The 20,394-nt window shown below is 37.8% G+C and overlaps 1 protein-coding gene across 1 annotated transcript in view; it reads left to right on the top strand.

Moving 5' to 3' along the window:
• Positions 1 to 251: 251 nt before the first annotated feature.
• met (MET proto-oncogene, receptor tyrosine kinase) overlaps positions 252 to 20,394 on the top strand; it is an 86,013-nt gene continuing 65,870 nt past the window's right edge. The window contains exon 1 of the mRNA XM_002934955.5: positions 252 to 472. The gene's annotated coding sequence lies outside the window, so the exon portion shown is untranslated. The remainder of the gene's footprint in view (positions 473 to 20,394) is intronic.

Consider the following 20,394-nt stretch of genomic DNA (forward strand, 5'->3'; position numbering starts at 1 on the left):
CAATCATATCTGGAAGGATGCTAATTCCCAAGAATGTCTTGTACAAGATAAGGCAGCTGTTTTCGCTTTTCCAGCTTATCCCTGCCCCTCTGCTTTCTGCCAACACTACCTCGAAACGAAGTATCAGTTGCTCAAAACTTGTCTAGACTCTACTGCCGCTGCTGCCTACAGTGTGTCCCTAGCAACCCTGTCTGTCGGCTCTCTTACTGTCAGTTCCGAAGAAGGGGAGGGGCCAAGTAGATAAATTGCGTTTCTACTGGCTGCTGTGTGTTCTCGCCCCTCCCCTTCTCTCTCCCTGTGTGAGTCAATGATCAGAATTCCATGTGGGCAGGAGGCACAGATATCGGTTGTTTTTTCATACTGGGATTGCCTGGCGCTGCTATCAGCTTTTAGGTGTGTGCCCTGGATTGAATGAGTATGCGAATCCTTTCCCACTGAGCCGTTCCCAGCCAGATCTGCATTTAAGTGCAAGGTGAGTCTGATATATACAGTTATGGCTATTAATGTGCATATACTGGTGCTTTATTGATATAGGTCAAGGCTGGCCAACCTTTAACCCTCCAGCACTTGTTGGAGTAAATTCTTCCACTCGACTGACATAGAGGATGGGGTGGAAAGTATTAGTTGTTCTACAGCTTTATTGCCGCGGCTTGGGCACCCCTGGCATAGAGGAGGAGTGGCGTACCAGGATGGTACTGAGTATCTTAATGGGCAGTTGTGCCCGGCTGCATTAGGGGCTCTTGGGGACACACTGTGAGTTTGATGCTCAGTCTGACTCCGATTCTTACTTCCTATTGGCTCCCAGAACCCAAAGAGCATAAAGGTGACAGCGAGCAGGTGCCAGGGGCTGGCAGAGCTGGGAATAGAGAATGGCAATTGTTGTTTGCTTTACTTATAATGAACACTTCCCTGTCAGAACCCGTAACTGGAGCTATGCAGTGCTAGCTAACGGAAAGTTCTATCAAAAGAACTCTCTTGGGAAAAGAAATACTTTCAGGAGCCTAGCAAGGCGATTCCGTATTTATTAATACAGACTGTCGTGTATCAGAATCAAACTAACGTGTCAGCAAGTGGCGCAGGTGCGGCATCATTATTCCCCAGTGCCAGACAGCCCCTCCTCTCCTCCAGCGTACCGCGGCACACACAGGGTTAAACTTCTAACTGGGTAGATACAAAATCACATTATTTATCTATATACAGCAATATCCTTACATTCAGTAGAGATTTTAGTGTTGGGGGCTCCCCTGCCGAGAGGGTTTCTAGTCAGTTTTAGTTTCTTGACAATGAACTGAATAAGTTGCCTATTTCTTTATTAGTAGTAATTTTGTAGTTGTTATTACTATTATTTTATTTGTTATACAAATCAGCTAATACTGCTTGTAAAACTGGTGGTAGATAATTGCTCTGTTTATGTGAAATGTTATTACAATATAGAGGCATTAAGTATCTTTCCATACAATGCAGGAATGCATTTGGACAAGACAGGAAAGCAGATTGTGTGTGGGGTTTGGGAGAAGAAAATCTTGGGTGATGCCCTGACACCTTGCATGTATCTTGCAAATTCAGGGTTGGTATGCAAATATATTTTAGTTAGGCAATTAGGGCTTTCTGAGGAGTTGCCAACTGTAAACAATTCATTTGCTTAGTTGCTACATTTGCTTATTCATTGTTTATCTAATCAAGGATCTGAACAAAGCATCAAAATGTGTAAATGTGTTGTACAGAATAGAAAGCATATAATTGTGCTCAGTTTTATATGTGTGTAGTATTATAGATTTTTATATATTTTGAATGGTTTACCTATTTAATAAAAACAGCACTGCTGTGATGTAGGAGCAAGTCTAGCACAGACTTACCATTTACATGTTAGCATAGAGACTGGCACTGGCACAAGGTGCTAATAAAGCCCTGCATTTTAACACTTATTAACATTGTGCTTTGCTAAGCTTATGGGACGCTCCATCTCATTTAAATGGAAATTATGATAAAAAAACTGCCTTTTTAAATCTGTCATGAGGAGCATGACTGCTAGATGCTAAGTTACTTGCTCTACACTTGCTTTAATAACAACTTCACAAATTTTGAAATCTCTGTGAAATATAAATATCAGCATGGGATTTCTTTCATACTTGTAAATTATTTCTTTTTAAAACAGTGCCTTTCTAGTCAGTTAGCCCACTGATGTGTTGGAGTGTTGTGCCTTAGGCATACCATGCAAATTAGTGAAGCCGTCTCATATAGGTTGCTAATTATGGGTGTGCTTGGCAGGCACCTGACTCACACCTTACAGGAATAGGGATTTAAAAACATTAAATGCATTTCAGCGTTGCCAAACTATAGCTAACAGTGTGGACAACTAATAGGATGAAAATATAATTTTAGTTTACGAATGGAAGACAATAAGCTCACAGGTTAAAGGGAATGCAAACCTAAAAATAACATCTTGCTTTTGGAAAGAACATGTAATTCTATATACAGTATTCTAAATGTCTTACCACATGTAATTGCAGTGTTTGTAGCAGTTTTCCTCCAGGCTTTTTAGTTTCTGATAAATTATTCTAAAATATGGCGCAAAATAGAAAAGGATGGATGCTGCTTATCAACAGGTATATAAAGAATTAACATTAAAACCATAAAACATTTGTACTTAATGTAATTGATTAGAATTACAGTTTTCCTTTCATTAAGAAAAATTAAAATGTGGTTATTTGCTCTTTAAACCAAAATGAATGCATTTTATTTCTGAGGTCCACATTTAGCTCTTACAATTCTCTGGTGCCTTTGGAAAACAATCTTAATCGGTTGACACTCACTTGTATGATAATCACTCACTATTCAAAATCCTGATGGCTGAAAACCCTACTTGGTGATGTTATCACTGAGAGTGAGTTATGGTGGCCTGTCTCTTATATGCTACAGAGTTCTCTGTAATATTCTATTAAGACATTTTAGTGTATTCCCCTCATGTTATCCTGTTGTGTATGTTGACCTTTCATTTCTTTTTGCCTTACAGAAATACAATGCATTGACACATAAGGGGCTATTTGTCCACCCTGCAAAATTCTATAAGCGTAATTGGGCATTTACCACAGGTATTTGATGCCAGTGTTACACAATAAATATTAAATGGCCCCTGTGAAAAAAGTGCTGGCAGAATCTTCTTAGTGACTCTTGCACATTATGTTAAAGGAGACATATTGGATAAATGGGAAAACCCTAATTTTGTAGGCAATTATGAATAATATCTGGTGCTGGTTTCCCTTTGGGCTAAACATTAATCCTGTCTGTAACAATGGCCCCTTTATTGGAGCTCCCTATAGATCCTATCACTTCTCTGTCAGAGTTTGAAATGGAGAGTGGGCGTGTCCTAACGGTCCCTGCCAGAAGCACAGTAGGAGGGGGAGAGCCAATCACAGCCCTGCAGGCACACAAGCACAGACAGGCTTCAGTTCCCTATCAGGTCAGCCTAGCTGCTGATTTGTTCCTATCCTACAGTGCAGGGTACGGAGGGCCGCCGGCTCCCCAGCTCATCCAGAGAATTCAGCCAGCAGGAAGTGGAACAGATGGGCGGGGCTAGTGGGGTTTTTGTGGAATTTCTCAATAAATCAGTCAGAAACACAACTTTTTAAGCACAATCCTTCTATATCTAGAGGAGTATAATTCCCTGGCACATTCATAATTTTTATAGGATATGTCTCCTTTAAAGATGCTACAAGTGCAATGTGATTTGGAGTTTATGGTCTCACTGTCACATTATCTATCCAACCAATAACAGTGGGCCAGCTATATTTTGGCTTCTGGCCTGCCTGGTGCTTGATTCAAACTACAGTTTACAATAAGCTTCAATTAAAAAAATGATATAATAAAAAACATAAAAATAATATCTAAACCTAGGCCATTTACTGACGCTGGAACATAGCAGTCCTCTGCTTCTGTTATTTCCCTTATCCCAACCTGATGGCAGTTCATGTATGTTACAGATATGTATGTTACAGATATGGTTTGTGCCTGTGTTTATTTTGGATGGTGATATTATATCTGAACGGTAGTTTATTGCTGTTTTTCTGGCACATCTGGGTGCATGGATTTGATTGATTCTGCAAGCCTATTCCAAATTGGATCAGCTGTCACACAGTATGTATCACCTGCGCGTGAAATGTGCCAAAGTGAAAATCTGATTGAAATGTACGGTTTTCATGTGTCCATTTGAAATAATGTAGAATAAACCAGATTGACAAGAATGCCTCAGCAAAAATCTATTTATATTTTGTAAATAAAAATATTGCTGCAAAGGTATGAAGAGAGAAGTCCAATTTGTTGAAAACAAAGAAATGGTTCTGTTTCATAGCAAAAGCATATTTGCCCACCCTCTATATGAGAAACCATGGATCATTGGGTTTGGTTATTCCAGCTCTACTTGCTTTGCTAATTGAATTTGAATAATAGGTTTTTGGATAACAACTCGTTTACCTGTACTGTTCACAAATACTCCCACTAAGGAAATTGTCATGGTCTAAGGATGTGATACCTGATCTGCACTTTTTAATACAATTTGGTCACACAGAGGACTGGTCAACATACAGATGTTATTTATGTACACTCTGCACTGCAACATTTAAAGCTGCAGCTCTTTAGTCAAACCAGCTGTTAATGGTAAGGGAAGAAGGATCATATGTAAAATAAAAATTATCTGGAGGTTAGACTGACCTGCCAGAGTACTAGAGGACTTGCAAATGGACCCCAGCCAAGGTCAATACACCTGTAAAATGTTTCATTATCACTGTTAATATCTATATGCTATAAAAGTGGACCCAGGATGTCAGATTTTCTGCTAGACCCTAGGAGGTCCAGTCTGGCAATGAAAATAATACTATGCAATTATAATAAGAACTTGACTGTTCTGAACACCTACATAAATAAATATTCATATGCATTATAACAAATACGCTAGCAAAATTTTAAAAATGTACCTTCTCTCCTACAATCTGCAGAAACAATTTGTGTTAAGCAAGAATTTAAACAGCTCATGGCAACCAGATCTGCACTCAGCATGTCTAGAGGATGTGGTGGCAAGATGGAGCAAGACTAGGACGGTTAAATCAATGTCCATATATTTGAAGAAAAAAATTCCCAACCTTTACATACCCTTGAATGAGAGGAAGTATATTTTTGAGTGATTGATCAGACAGTTCAAGGCAGTCATGCTTCTGCCCCATGGAGTGAAGGCAGTGTTGTGGTGACTGATGGCCCCAAACATATATATATATATAGCCGTCCTTGGTGATACCTGACATTTCAAGCAGAATATAAACCTTTGCAAGTAGTATGTACTAACATTAAGATGCCTCAGACTATACCCTTGCAGTGGTTGTTCTCCTGTTCTTTAGCGGTGGTTTAACAAAATACTATATTATACAGTGGTGTGAAAAACTATTTGCCCCCTTCCTGATTTCTTATTCTTTTGCATGTTTGTCTCACTTAAATGTTTCTGCTCATCAAAAACCGTTAACTATTAGTCAAAGATAACATAATTGAACACAAAATGCAGTTTTTAAATGAAGGTTTACGTTATTAAGGGAGAAAAAAAACTCCAAATCTACATGGCCCTGTGTGAAAAAGTGATTGCCCCCCTTGTTAAAAAATAACTTAACTGTGGTTTATCAATTTCAATTTTCAATTTCAATATCAATTTCTGTAGTCACCCCCAGGCCTGATTACTGCCACACCTGTTTCAATCAAGAAATCACTTAAATAGGAGCTACCTGACACAGAGAAGTAGACCAAAAGCACCTCAAAAGCTAGACATCATGCCAAGATCCAAAGAAATTGAGGAACAAATTAGAACAAAAGTAATTGAGATCTATCAGTCTGGTAAAGGTTATAAAGCCATTTCTAAAGCTTTGGTACTCCAGCGAACCACAGTGAGAGCCATTATCCACAAATGGCAAAAACATGGAACAGTGGTGAACCTTCCCAGGAGTGGCCGGCCGACCAAAATTACCCCAAGAGCGCAGAGACAACTCATCCGAGAGGCCACAAAAGACCCCAGGACAACATCTAAAGAACTGCAGGCCTCACTTGCCTCAATTAAGGTCAGTGTTCACGACTCCACCATAAGAAAGAGACTGGGCAAAAACGGCCTGCATGGCAGATTTCCAAGGCGCAAACCACTTTAAGCAAAAAGAACATTATGGCTCATCTCAATTTTGCTAAAAAACATCTCAATGATTGCCAAGATCAATATCTTGTGGACCGACGAGACAAAAGTTGAACTTTTTGGAAGGTGCGTGTCCCGTTACATCTGGCGTAAAAGTAACACAGCATTTCAGAAAAAGAACATCATACCAACAGTAAAATATGGTGGCGGTAGTGTGATGGTCTGGGGTTGTTTTGCTGCTTCAGGACCTGGAAGGCTTGCTGTGATAGATGGAACCATGAATTCTACTGTCTACCAAAAAATCCTGAAGGAGAATGTCTGGCCATCTGTTTGTCAACTCAAGCTGAAGCGATCTTGGGTGCTGCAGCAGGACAATGACCCAAAACAAACCAGCAAATCCACCTCTGAATGGCTGAAGAAAAACAAAATGAAGACTTTGGAGTGGCCTAGTCAAAGTCCTGACCTGAATCCTATTGAGATGTTGTGGCATGACCTTAAAAAGGCGGTTCATGCTAGAAAACCCTCAAATAAAGCTGAATTACAACAATTCTGCAAAGATGAGTGGGCCAAAATTCCTCCAGAGCGCTGTAAAAGACTCGTTGCAAGTTATCTCAAATGCTTGATTGCAGTTATTGCTGCTAAGGGTGGCCCAACCAGTTATTAGGTTCAGGGGGCAATTACTTTTTCACACATGGCCATGTAGGTTTGGATTTTTTTTCTCCCTAAATAATAAAAACCCTCATTTAAAAACTGCATTTTGTGTTTACTTGTGTTATCTTTGACTAATAGTTAAATGTGTTTGATGATCAGAAACATTTTGTGTGACAAACATGCAAAAGAATAAGAAATCAGGAAGGGGGCAAATAGTTTTTCACACCACTGTATTACTATTGGATCAGTATAAAGGAGCTGACATGCTTTTCATGTATGTATATGGGGGTATCTTTATTTATACATGCACCTGATTCATAATTCCTGGGTTTGGTCAAACACCAAAAAGATTTGGTTCATAACAAAACCAAATCTGAACTCTACTTTTCATAGATAAATTTGAGAAACATCAAAATGTTGTATGAATTATGAACAAAAAATTGTCTGCAGAGCTTTAAGTCAACATGACTGTGGGTTTAGATTCAGGTTGATTGAACGCTTTAAGTTAAATTTAGCAGTTTTCAAGTTGATGGAAAAAAAGATGCTATCATGGAAAAAAGTGATAAAACACATGCAACTTGTTTTCCACTAATGCAATTTTTTATACTTGTCTTTTACTTTTCAGCTTTTACTTGTCAAGTTTTTTTCATGGAAATATTTGGAGTTTGTTTTTACAAAATAGTTCTGTATTCAGCAAAATATGTTGAATATTGGTAAATCTACCGCCCTTGGATTCCTACTAAACTAAATTCTTTAAAAGGTGCTGGGATTTGGCCAAAACTGCAATAGAATCCTGGATTCAGTGTGTGCCTACTTAATTTATATAGCTGTACTTGTATACAAAGTACTGTGCATGTATGCAATACATTAATGGTGCAGCCAAGGAACAGTAGATAATAAATAAATAATATTCCTCTATAGCCTGGCATATATTTCAGTCCCCTTCAATCCTCAAAGCTTTAATTGAGTAAAGCAATAAAATTAATGTAATTTAATAAACCGCACATTAATTGAATAAAGCTGTAGATGTAATGTAATCTAGAGAGCAGCATAGTAAATTGCATGCGTCCGAGATGCTGTAAAACCTTTCAGCATTGAAAGCGGCTGTGTTATGAAAACAAATATTTCTGCATATTCTATATCAATGACCTGAATTGCACTCCTGTTCTCTACCTACAGATGTCTCACTAAGTGGAACTTGTAGTAATATTTGCTGTTAGATTATAGAAGAAATAAAATATAGCCCTGTTTTAAAACATAAAGATATTAAAAACTTACTCAGGACTTTCCTAACACAGTGTCTATCACTAAGTAGTACAGGTATAGGATCTTTTATCTTGAATTCTTGGGGCCTGGTGATTTCCAGATGGGGATCATTTTTGAAATATTAAAATTATTTGCTTAAAATGGACTCTATGGGAGATGGGCTTTCTGCAATATGGAGGTTTCTGAATCATGGGTTTCTAGATAAGCTCCATCCATGGGTTAAGCAGGGCCATCTTCACCTCTTGTATCAGTTATTGGTTGCTTTTTATGTAAATCCATATGTTTAATGTATACAATCATTTATTGTATAGCACTGCAGAATATGTTGGCGCTAATGTGTTTTATTAATAAAGGGATACCATAACTGTAATTATATGTTATGACAATACTGTACTAAACTCTTTTACCGCCAATTGTAAGAGTTCCATATAAAGGCATGAGGCCACAGACCAAGTGTGTTTGCACAGGTCATAGAGCGCCTTGTAATATCTACATGTTTTAAGAGTAGTGATACATTTTTTCTTCTTTTAAAATGTGTCACTGATCATAAACTTTATTAGAAGTTACCCCTGGTGGTTTCTAAAATCCTTACATTTTAACATAGGGGCTACATCATTTCTAAGAATACAGAAGTTTCAGTGTGCCATGTGACACAAGGGCACCACTCAGCATCACATATAGCTGATGATATCACTCAGTTCTGTTTCAAAGGATACATTTTACAGGTTATTCATGGCTTTGATGTATTGGGTCTATGGCATGGAGATTTTTAACTACCACTGTGCTCAGACAGAAAATAGCCAAAAAAGTCAAATCACCCTTATCATCCTATCACCATTTCTCATGTAGAGAAAATGATCTGCCTGTGACAAAACTGGCAGTGACTTGGTATGGACCACTGCTCATAAACCAACAGATTTACCATAGGCAGTTACCTCTTTCTAGGCTTTTCAGAGCATGGGCATTTTCACCCCAGCTGTTTTCCATCTGAACAGTGGTGCTCAGAAAATTTCCAGCATGTCTGTAGCCTTATACTGATAAGTGCCGTGACTGGAACAGTAGTATGCTGTTACAGCTATATTGGTGAATAGTACTACTGGTCTCTCTCTGATCACAGCTATACTAGAGTTGTCTCTCATCACATATGTATTGGTGTTCTGTCTGAGCCGTTATATAATAATGTGGTGTCTTACTATTGATATGTTCTCTCACCCATCTGTATGTTCTCTCTCACCACAACTATACTGATGTTCTTTCTAATAACATCTGCACTAATTTTATCTTTTTACTGCAACTGTACTGGTGTTCTGCATTATCTTTAATCTTATATGTAAAGATATACTCTCTGACCAGAAATGTACTGATGTTTTCTCTTTTAGTAAAACAGTACAGATGTTCTCTCTGACACACTCAAGAGTTTAATGTTATGAGTAATGGGCCACTCTGGATTGTTTGTTTTCACTTGACATTGAAAAGCAACGCCCTTTAGGTTTACTCATGGTTATTTAGTTAATTAATATATAACCTAGCCAAGCTGAACGAGTCCATGCTTCACCAGTCTTCAGTCCTTTCAGTCATTTCAACAGCAGGCAAACTCAGTTGAGAAGAGCAGCACAATCCATTTCCAAACACTGAAATCTAAATGTGAAGCACTAAATTATTTTTGATTTGGAAATTGAAACATAGATCATATCAGCCACATTACTAATAACTGCACAATCACTGCTCTTAGTTGCCAGTTACCATAGGGTACATGGAGAAATCTTTAGTAGCAAATCCTTTACCAATTGGAGCTCATGTCCCATACTCGTATTTTTTCTAGCTGCCCTTTTCTTTCTGTATGTGAATATGAATAATATAGCATTTGCATGTATGGTTTTGCTGATTGAATTTAACTTCATATGCATTTTTCAGCATATGTTTTCAGCAAGTTTTCTCTCCTTGTATCCAGTTCTTATTTACTCTCTAGGGAAAAAAATTGAAAAATAAAATAATAGTTTTAATATATTTGATTAACTCAGTAAAATAATTTACACCTAAGTCTGTTTTTGCTGCAACATGCCCTTTGATAATAAAGCAAGTAATTTAATTTAACATATTTGCACTTTAATCAGATATCTGAATGGTTATATTAGTAGTATGTGTACATATATATATATATATATATATAAGGACAGAGAGCCGCACGCACAAGGACTTAGCTATTAGTGAAAAAATTTATTTGAAAAAATTTGGATTTTTTCAAATACATTTTTTCACTAATCGCTAAGTCCTTGTGCGTGTGGCTCTCTGTCCTTATATTTCCTCATTTTGCCAGCACCCAAGGCATTTGAGCCTTTATAGGGTGTGCTCCACTCTTCCTTGTGTATATATATATATATATATATATATATAAAACACATGCATACATATAGATATAAATAAATAGATCGATAGATAGATTGAAATGGAATCCCTTATCAGGAAACTGGTTAATCAGAATTAAAGAATGCAGGATGGCAATCTCCCATAGTACATTATACACAATTAATTCTGATGCTTAAAAACTATTTACTTTTATTTGTTCAAATAAAAAAGTACCTTGTACTTGAACCCAACTGAGCCACATGACTCCATATGATGGCAAAACAATCCTTTTAGGATTATTTATTTCAAATTATGAAAAGTTCCCTTACCCAGAAAACCACAGGTGCTGAGCATTCTGGGTAATAGATCCCATATGTATATATACATTTATATAATACACAAAAGTATATCCTTATAAATGGTGCTTGGTCATGTCATCAGTTATAATCGGTGCATAGTGATGTAATTTGTCACATGACTTACTGAATGCATGTACAGGTATTGGACCCCTTATCCGGAAACCCATTATCCAGAAACTTCCAAATTACGGGAAGGCAATCTCCCATAGACTCCATTTTAATCAAATAATTCACATTTTTAAAAAGGGTATTCTTTTTTTCTCTAATAATAAAACAGTACCTTGTACTGGATCCCAACTAAGACTGAATTAATCCTTATTGGAGCCAAAACAATCCTATTGAGTTTATTTAATGTTTAAATAATTTTATTAGCAGACATCAATCATATATTGCTTGCCCCTCCTCTATGCCTTGGGCATAGAGGAGGGCAGACATTAACTTTAGATGTCACTGCTCATCTCACTTTTCCCCTTTCTCCTCATCATCTAATTGTGTAGCCAATGCATGGGCATCAGGTCCCCCATTCTGACACATTAACAAGATTTTGGCATGGCATGATACAAAGCTTATTTTTATAACAGTGTCCACAAAATGGTGCCTGCCTGCTTGCTTTGATTGAGTAATTCCACAACAGAATGAAACAAGATTTATATTATTTATATAGAGTAAGTAAAGTTTATTTTGCTCAACTAACAATATAGAAAATAATTTGGAGTTATTTCTTAGGGTGACAGGTCCCCTTTAAGGGCTCTGGCACACAGGGAGATTAGTCGCCCGCGGCAAAACTCCCTGTTCGCGGGCGACTAATCTCCCCGAGTTGCCTACCCCTGCCATCCCACCGGCGAACATGTAAGTCGCCGGCGGGATGGCAGACGCGGCGGAGCGATTTCAGGAAATCGCCGAAAAAGACTCGCGAGACTCGCGAGGCAACTCGGGGAGATTAGTCGCCCGTGAACAGAGAGTTTTGTCGCGGGCGACTAATCTCCCCCGTGTCCCAGAGCCCTAAGGGAGGATATACGAATTATGGCAAGACCCCTTATCTGGAAAACCCCAGGTCCCCAACATTTTGGATAATGGGTTCTATAGCTGTATTATAATTAATAATGTACCCTCTTTTGTAAAATCTGAGGATATTAGATGTCACCTCGGAGTTCCATGACCATATATAAAAGCACATGGTCATTGCCTTTCGGCCTTGTGGTTTATACGGTCATGGAACTCCGAGGTGACTTATAATATCCTTATATTTTACAATGGGGGTACATTATTCACTATATATATATCTGGTTTAGATTTACTACTGTATTGCCTTTGTGTACAAAGTAAATATATGTGAGTGCCGGAAATACCACATCATGGTGACCAATGTTCCCTCTAAGCTATGTGTTTGGACCTGTACACACAGGTTTTGACACCAGCACACACAATAGCGGTGTCCGATGAAATGTTTGTTTGCATACATGTAATTTAATATTGGCTTGGACCCAACCACTGCTCTGCGCGCAATTTCTTTGTTCTGACACGTAATCATTTCGCAAACAGCCTGCAAAAAATTTAAAAATTAGAATGTTGATGGTGACCCATTTTTGAGCTTGAGCATTTATAGGTTTAAAATATCTGATTTACACAATGATAAAGTCAGAGAGCTCTTTCACATATCGCTATTATAAAATAAGAGCAGTGCTACTTTATGTGAAAATACTGAGATTTTAACTGCAAAAATTGCAACCTCTTGACTCTAAATATCCCTATTTTATGTTCTTCGTCAAAGGCTTGTTCTACCTTGACCCTCCTGCTTCAGTACCCTTAGTAGCGAAGGTATTTCAGTTCTGAAAGCATCATTAACCTGAGTCTGGTCTGAACTGGCAGCAGGCTCAGAAGTGCAGTGTATCCATTTGTCAGAATATATTTGCTCACCTGTCTAAAGTGGGTTTGCTATGTAAAGTGACTTAGTGGGTTTCACGTATATTTCATAAATCCAGAGCCAAACTATCTGACCTCTCCTGCAGCTCAGCGTTATTAACAAAGTAGGTAGGAGACTGTGTTGTACTTTAATTCTCAGGACCAACCCCTACCTCATTATTAGTTTGTTAGCTAGCAACATCTCTGATTAGCCATATGTCTGTAGCCAGTGGTTTTTACTCCTTAAAACTATATATGTATATTATACTTAAGATCCGCAAATGCAGTGAGCAACTTTTCCCCGCACTTTCATTAAAGGTACTTGTGTCAAAATGCGCTCCTTGCTTCCCCCTCTAGTTGCATTCGACGTACTCAGTTCTCATTAAAGGTACTTGTGGCAAAATGCGCTCCTTGCTTCCCCCTCTAGTTGCATTCAACGTACTCAGTTCTCATTAAAGGTACTTGTGGCAAAATGCGCTCATTGCTTCCCCCTCTAGTTGCATTCGATGTACTCAGTTATCATTAAAGGTACTTGTGTCAAAATGCGCTTCTTGCTTCCCCCTCTAGTTGCATTCAACGTACTCAGTTCTCATTAAAGGTACTTGTGGCAAAATGCGCTCATTGCTTCCCCCTCTAGTTGCATTCGATGTACTCAGTTATCATTAAAGGTACTTGTGTCAAAATGCGCTCCTTGCTTCCCCCTCTAGTTGCATTCAACAAACTCAGTTCTCCCTGCCTTCCATTCTGAATTGAGTGCTGCTGCACATATTGACACAGGGGAACCCTGAAGCTGCCACCACCTTCGGACCAGATGGAAGATGCAGGATTACATCAGCACCCTGTGTCAATAGCCACAACACATTTGTGCCAAAAGAACAGGGAGCACACATCACTTGCATGCCGAACACCAGAAATAATACCAGCAAACAATGGATATAACATTAGAAGGACTTTGAAAATATCAGGCACAATTGCACCTGATTTGTAATGAAGTGTACAGTAGGCACAGCACAGTTGTTTCAAGAAAATTGCTGTTTGAATCTAGCATTGTGGGGAAAAAACAGTGCTTTGAAAATACATGCCAAATGCACTCAAAGCTGAACTTTGCTCACTGCACTTGCGAACATACTTAAGCATTATAATGTAAAGCCAGTAAAGGCTAGTGGGTTTAAACTTGTAGTCAAAGTTTTAGTTCAGGCCATGTACCCTGCTTGTAACTTATGGGGTGAGGTGGCAACCCTAACTTCCCTTGGTGAATTTTCTGAGCGTCTTTTGAGAACTTTGCTTTTATACAATATATTTTTACTGAGGATTCAGACAGATCAAAGTTTTCGGGATATTGCAACAGTTCCAGGAGCCAATCCCCAGCTGACTCACTTGGTGTTAATGTTTAACTAATCTAAGTGCATTGCACTGGAATGCCAAGAGGAGATTGCCTCCACAGTAAAATGGTTACTATATTAATTTACTTAGTAACACATCGCCAGCTTAAAAGATTTGTTGCAAATTATGGGGGTTCATTTATGCTTTAAAGTTTGTTATGTTATTGTCAGGTTTAGTTTAGGGTTCCCTTACTTCCTCAGTAGATCCAACTAGAGGTGAGGCATTAGGCTCGGTATGCAAGGGAGTTTACAGGTGCCTTTGCTTTGCAGTTTAGTTAAAGTTCCATTGCACGACATTGCATTTGGTGTGTAAACTGGTCAAAATATGTACTGCAGGTCTGCAGTTCTGCATTTAGCATTGCTACTGGTCCTATGGGTACAGACCCACATGAGACTTAATGGAGAAGCCACACTTTTTTGTCATATACAGATCAGGCAGATCATGGACAGCAAATCAAAGTAGGTGTATTTGCAATGATTTTAAAAAGAAAATAAAACATAGGCCAGGGCCAGTGAGCAAAATTAGTATCCTTTTACCAATTTACTGGGGAACTTTGCAGCACAGCATGGTGGCACAATTCTTCCTCTGCTCCTAGGTCAGCGACCCCCATATAAACAGATAGCATTTTCACTTGCAGTTTGGAAATAGGCTAATAAAAAATGCTTAGAACCTCAAAGACATACAAAATAAGGAATGAAGATTAATTAAAAAAAGTTGTTTTGAACAGGTCAGTCTTTCTTGTGTTCATTTGGTTTTTTTTACGTATACTCTTGTTTTCCCCACACTCATAACATATAGACAGGTTAAGTCTTGATAAATGTGATCTTTATTTTATGATTGTTATGGCCCCCAGCCTGCTCAAGGGCTCGATAGCCTTGTTTTTGTGTCATCATCATTTTCATATAATCTGGCCCTCAAGCATGCATTATGAAAAGAATAATCCTAATAAATGTAATTAGCTTAACAGCACTGCCTTTGATTATAGGCGCCAATAGGGCGGGGATTTATATGAATTATATATCATCTCTGCAGCATATGTTATAAATACTAGCTTAGTTAACAGTACAAGGCATTGCCTTTTAATTTTCCAAAAAAGCAAATCAATCAAAAATGAAGGATGCCGTGGGAAATAGCTAAATTGTGTTTTGGAGCATTTAATATAACAGGGTTTTAGAATAATAGATCCCATACCTGTAATAATGTTATATTTATATGAACCTAATCTAGTAAAATCAAGTCAAGTAATTGCTGTTACTTTTTTCATCAGTGATACAGTCTTTGAAAGTAGATTATAACTTGAGGCTGCAGTCTGTCTACAAGTGATTTAATTTACTAAACATATGACAATTCCCTAGTTACAGTGAATTAATCATGTCCCAGCTATTTCTAAAGATGTGTGGGGGCCAGCTCAGATTTACAAGCTACATTCTTGGGACGCAGCACCTTACAAATCCTGCTGGTTTCTACATTCCAGGGACGCAATAACATTGTCCTTTCCTGAAAGAGAACAGAATTGTCTAACAAGTGCACAGCAGGGAGGCCCATCCTCAGTGTGGAGCTTGGCTTGGCTCAGCATCTTTCTTTCAAGCGGGACACTGATGATGAAGTGCTTTACTGTACACGGCTGCAGCATTATCTGCAGGCACAACATGGTAATGTGCAATTTTCCAGCTAGCTGATCGCCGTCAGCACAGTACGTATTGCACTATGTCGTTTGGGCACTTTAAATGAAAGGTTGGTATTGGTAAAAGTAACAGGCATAGAATTTCTACCCTGTCCCATTGCAGGTAAACAATAATTGATTACCTTCTAATCCTGCTGTCCCAGGAAACTAAACTCCACAATAGCTAATAATTATATGTTATAGATGAGTGCTCTAATACAGCATTAATTTGCTAGTCATGTTAGCTCTTACATAAATATAAAGAGTTGTCAAAAATGTATAAAATGTCAAAAATGTATAACATGGAAAAGTAAAGATTATAGAATTGAAGTAAAACCTAAAGTGATGGATCGTGCATTGCTACTTACTTTTGATTCCTATTTATAAACACCTTCAGATGCCCTTGCTGATAGGCTATTCATGGCATAATATCCTTTTCATGTCATGGCATAGAGAGCAGTCTCATTGTCCTGTGTGGTTTTTAGGGTATTTTTTAGGGGAAGTGCACTGTTATAAAATGTTTAAATAACACATGAAAAATAATTTATCAGTTGCTTTCTTTTCTCTTTTTATATGTTCTTTTTTTAATTTTGTAAGTGCAAGTTAATCTGTTTTATCTAGACTGGGACAATTGAATACATTAGAAAATAACATATTAGAAAATAGGTTTTGTAAAGGTGAATTGCCCCTTATGACAGCAGTGCAGTCTGTTGTATATAGCAATTGTACATATTTAAACAACTAGATACTTTTTTTTTACTTTATGGCTGGTAATTCTGTATACCTATTAATAATAATACCTACCTTCCGATCTTTTGTGTTACCCTTGCGAGTAGACATACTAGTTCTAGCCTACTCTCTCCTTGGTAAAATTCTTCCAGCATAAACTCTGTAAACTCCCGGGATTGATTTAAAAATGATCTTATCTCCTCTGTCCCTTCTGTTGCCTCTGGAATGCAGGTTATCTTTGTTGATAGTTAAGGTTGGGGTCAGGTGGGCAATTTTCTTTGCCATTCAATGAACCAGAGGGCTGGTGTTAAATTAAAAACTGCAGAACTTTTTGGACTGCTGAACGAGACTTAAAGAACTGCAATGCAGAGCACATTAGGTTCTTTTTTGTTTCACACAGGAATACTATGTGCAGCATCAGCAAAATACAAAAAGGGCTCATTTACAACTGCAAGTACAAAAATGAATACAAAACTGAGTGCATTTAAACCTTATTCATATATGTACTTGCACCTTCAACTTCACTTTCTGTCAAACCCCCAGTTAATAGTGTTTTGCTGAATAAAAAGTAAAGTACAGGGTACATGGATACAAAGGAGCCCTGAAATAGTACATACTTTAGTAGGTATTACTTCCACTGCTCTGTTTTCATGTTCTACCCTCAAAAAAACTTTGGCTGATAGCTTGAGGCATTGTTGTTATATATATATATATATAAAAACATCAAATATATTATATTGTAAATAACTTGCCCCTTAATATTTCATGGCCATGTAACTAAATATAGCACTGTGTGTTGTGATTACAAAGCAGTTTCATAATTCAATTTTGCATTTATTTTTGTGCTAATTGTTTGCACTAAGCACATTTATGGAACTTTGAAACATTATTGATTTTTAATCATTGTGATCACAATTTTCCCTGTGGTGATCGCAGAGGCATTTCTTCCAGTGAAGTGCAGTTTATGCTATGCAACAAAGGTGGTAGCAAGCTTTTAGTTTGAATTTAAAACATATTTTCTTTATTTTTCCCCAAGTTAAATCATATTTCTTATGGATCATGTGTGTTGGATTAGTCACTGACACTATTTAGCTCATGAATACACCTGGGTAATTTTATGTGGCATTGCTTTCTTTCCTTCTTTACAGTAGAGCTCTGTGATGCACTCAAAATTTCACATTTTAGCCCTTCCAGGAGAATTGAGTCAGAATTAAACAATGGCATCACAATACAGCTCTTAAAGTATGTTTAATCTATTATTTCATCAGCTCATAATATCAGCATAAATGTTTCTCCTTCAGCAGTTTTTTCTTTGTCTTGCTCTCGGTGTCATATTAATGTCAACTTTATCTTGCTTTGAAGCTTGGTAAGTCTGCAGATATGTCCTTCTCATCAATTTTGCCTCAGGTCTATGACCTGTAATGTACATTTTGGAGTCTGCTCACATCGCATAATAGACGACATTTATTAAAATTCATTTTATGCAGTTGAGCTGCTTGTGACCGTATAGCTTAAAACAGCAGGGGATTTTCTCTTGCAGATGTGTTTTTGTGCTTTCTTGTTTGAGACATTGTGGCTACCAGCTTGACATGTCATTTTGAATATTATTTTACAATAATAAGTGTTTGACATTTTATTTATTTTATTCTCCCGAAAGACAGTGCAGAAGTAAACTGTGCTGCAAGCCCTGTTTTCATATCTTATAATCCTAGGGGTGGATTGTACTGTTGCACAGCAAAACCAGGGTACTACATAGTCACGACTGAGTTCCATCTTAAAGAATAAATCTGTAAAGGTCATAAAAGAGAAAAAAGCAGGTCCTAGTCACAGAAGCTTGCATTCTGGGCAAGATGGAATACAAGCACTTCAATTTCCTATGCAGCAAACAGCAAAGTCACCCATTCATGCAGGTATGGACCCAAGGGAAGGATGCCTATATGTAAGCAGCATAAATGGCTGCAGTGAAAGTTTAGGAGTTGGTGGAACTTGTGAAGAGGGGTTGGCAAGAGAGGTTTAAACTGGATTAAAAAGGAGAACAAGAATATTTTATAAGTCATTACATGGCAGATGTCCGTAAAGGCTGGGTTTTTAGGAAGCTTTTGAAACTTGGAAAGCTGTACAGTAGTCTCAGCATGGGAGCAAAGTAGAGAATTTTATAGCACAAAAGATGCCCTGTAGACATAAATGAGAAATTTAGTAAGTAAGAAACTTATGGAGTAGGAAAGGATTACATAAAAAGTAATGTAGTGGCCCAGTAGGAAAAAGCATCTGAGTATCAATCTCTGTTCTTTTGTATTGCTTGCAAACCACAATGTCAGATGAGAATAACAAGTTATTAGTCACTATCAAGTCATAATCAGCCAGTCACTTGGAGCCTGTTTGCTGCCATCAAACCTTCTCATGCTTTATTATTTATAAAAACAATATGCAGAATACGTATAAAGCATAAATCCAAATGATTGTCTATGTATTAATTTTTTATTATTTGCAGCCATGTTGTGTCTAAACAGAACTAAAACATGGTGACACCAAGGCATCCTCTACAGAGTAAGCTTGTTTTTTTCCAGAGACAGACAACTGATATTTGTTAAGGTGTTAACAGTCAGTGATAGTTATTTGGAGCCATGATGTGTGTGCCGTAGGTGATTGTATGAACCCTTTGTTCAATTCTAAGAAGGGTTATTATAGCTCTAGGGGCCCTGTACCAAATGATGAAGTAGAACCCTTTCACAATGTAGATAAAGATGCTTAGTGGAATATATAACCAATGCTTTGTGATAAATTACCCAAGGAAGAAGTTTGCAGCAAAAGAAAGGGGTAAAGTGTGACACTGAGTATTTTAAAAATACATAATGTAGCTGTTAAAATTGGAAACTATTTAGTTTTTGTGGTTCATGCTGATTTGTATATGAATAACATCGTACAGTGTTCGCTTCTTTTGTTCTTGACTTCACTTTTGCTGAAAAGCAATTGGAAAGTCAGACATTTAATACAATACAAAGGGTATAAATGTGAATGAGCGTCTTTGGATGATTAATCACTATCCCTCTTCTCATATTATTGAAGATGTTAATTATCTGTCACAGTATTAAAGCAGGACAGCATCTGACTGATAGAAAGCAGCATTGTATGATTTTATCCAGTGAAACAAAACATTTCAGATGTATGAATGATGGGTTTGATTTAATATTTATACATGCTCACTTTCTACTCAAAACAGAAGACTTTTGCTTTGGGGTGCTTCTCAGTCCACCCTGAATTCATCTACAAACTGTGTGCAGAGCACCAATTGATACAGGAAAACCCTGGAGCCACTGCCAACTGCATTTCATATATTAGCCCTATTTTGTTCACATTCAAAAAATTATACCCCTTGGTTTCACATATTTTGTTTAATAGATTGCAGCTCTGTACAGTAGAACAATAGATTAACAGAACAAACAGGGTCAATACAATAATCATCTACATTTAAGATTAGGTGCTAAGTGTTATAGAAGAATCCCTGTCCCAAAGAGCTAACAGTCTAAGTGGGTGGGTAACACACAGGAGTGCAGCAGTTTACAGCGGTTGTCACTGCCTCAGGACTAAGTTTATTTTTTAAGAGACTTAGTAAAGATTCTCTCCAGAGAATTTAGGAATAGCAATCTCAATGTAAGGAGCCACAAGAGGGGGATTTATTTTGGAAATATTGCAAGAAGGGAGCAGAGGGTTAATATTTGACAGTAGAAATAGCAAATGGTGGAAAATAGTGATGTGCGAGCAGGCCCACAACATCAAAAGCGGGTTGTGGGCGGGTGCTGGTTGAGCCCTTCTGCCTCCCTTCTCACCCGCAACCTAACTGTGCCCCACTTCCGGGTCTAGCAGCATCTATTTAGAGGCACAGGCCGCCCTCCCCCCTCTGTAAAGTCATAGGCAGGGCAGGTTGGGGGTCTATAAAT

Source organism: Xenopus tropicalis, chromosome 3 (genome assembly GCF_000004195.4).
Source record: "Xenopus tropicalis strain Nigerian chromosome 3, UCB_Xtro_10.0, whole genome shotgun sequence".
Lineage (NCBI taxonomy): Eukaryota > Metazoa > Chordata > Amphibia > Anura > Pipidae > Xenopus > Xenopus tropicalis.